This window comes from Pinus tabuliformis, chromosome 5_2 (genome assembly GCF_031772625.1).
Source record: "Pinus tabuliformis cultivar Carrire ecotype Pingquan chromosome 5_2, CPIR1, whole genome shotgun sequence".
NCBI classification, from domain to species: Eukaryota; Viridiplantae; Streptophyta; class Pinopsida; order Pinales; family Pinaceae; genus Pinus; species Pinus tabuliformis.
This window is the reverse complement of record NC_142306.1, coordinates 1,129,257,219-1,129,258,811: the sequence shown is the minus strand read 5'-3', so window position 1 is coordinate 1,129,258,811 and position 1,593 is coordinate 1,129,257,219.

Here is a 1,593-nt window from a genome sequence, read left to right as displayed (position 1 = left end):
AGTATATGGAAGAAAAAAATTCCTGCATATCTTTTTATTCCTGGAAAAATATGAGACAGACAAAAGATGTTATGATGGCCGATGATAGAGCCTCTACTTCATCACTTCACTCTTGGTTAGCCTTAGATCGTAGTAAGGTTGAGATAGTAGCTACCTTCCCTCCCTATAAAGGTATTGTCTTAGGAGAAGGTCAAAATTTTGCAAAGGCCATTCCTATTGTATTAAAGGATGATAACGCCTTGGGAATAGATGGCAGAATTCAGAAGGCCAGTGAACAACTAAACTGGACAAACACAGCCATTAAAGGTCTGGAGATGAATATGATAAAATCTGCAGAGGTTAAAAATCAATTTGATGCCATGCAAGTTTCTTTGAATGATGTAAATAAAAATTTCAATGATGTACAATTTACATTTTCAGTTGTTAGAGGATATACTAGAGAATCCTTGGACAAGATAGAAGAAGTAGGAGAAAAAATGGAAGAACAATTCGATTCCATTGAAGGAATAATAAGTGAATTGGCAGGGAAAATAGAAAAGATATCACTATCAAAGATAGACAAACCAGTGCCAGATTCCTTTTTACGCAAAAGAAGCGTAAAGATACAGGACCCAGTCAGACCAATGGATAGATTCCATCCTTATTTCCTAAAGAAACGGTAGTATCACAAAAGGAAGAATCTTCAGAACATGTTTCTCTGGCATCATTATTTCAGGAAGATGAAGAAAAACTAGCCAAGGTTCTTCGCATCTATGAGCCTTTAGAAAATCGGTTCAATAAATATATGGCTTCTGATCTAGCTGGAAAAGGCAAACTTCCAGAGACACATACATTCTTCCCAGAATCCCACAAGGAATGGAATATTGATAATCTTAGCATTGGCCAAATCAAACAACTAATTGATGTAATGTTTTCTGATATAAGCTAATGTGTCTCAGGGGTAAGAGCAAAATTGAAGCATGCAAGACCATCATACAGTGTTTCACTAGAACACTTCTCAGATGGTGGGAAATAGAATCATCCTCGGCCTTAATTAATAAGATGTAAGAGAATGCCTTAAAGATACAGATGGAAATATCATCCATACTACAGATGGGTCAGTTCAAAGTAATATGATCGGAGCTTTGACTTCAATGATCTTAGAGCACTGGTGTGGCTTTGAAGAAGAATTGCCCGACAAACATGAGGTTATATTAATGAACCTCAAATGTAACAAAATGTCACAATTTGAATACTTTCACAGAGATTGGGTGCAAAGGATATATGAAGTGAAAGATTCCAAAAATTTATTATGGAAACAAGTATATCTTGCAGCACTACCATCCAGATTTGTTGATTATATCAAACTGCAAGAAGTGTTTCAATTACCATTCGAATCATATACCTAAGGAGAAATTTATTCTCTCATTACAAAAACATTGGTCAGTTTGTGCACCAGTTCTAAAGTAAATAGATCTTTAGAAAAGTTGTCAAGACTTCCAGATAGTAAATCTATCTATAGCAAATATGGTCTAAACATTGATGATCCTTTGGTCAGAAAAAGGAAAGCCAAAAGGTGAGCCAAAAAAGAATATAAGCAAACTGCCAAATTCT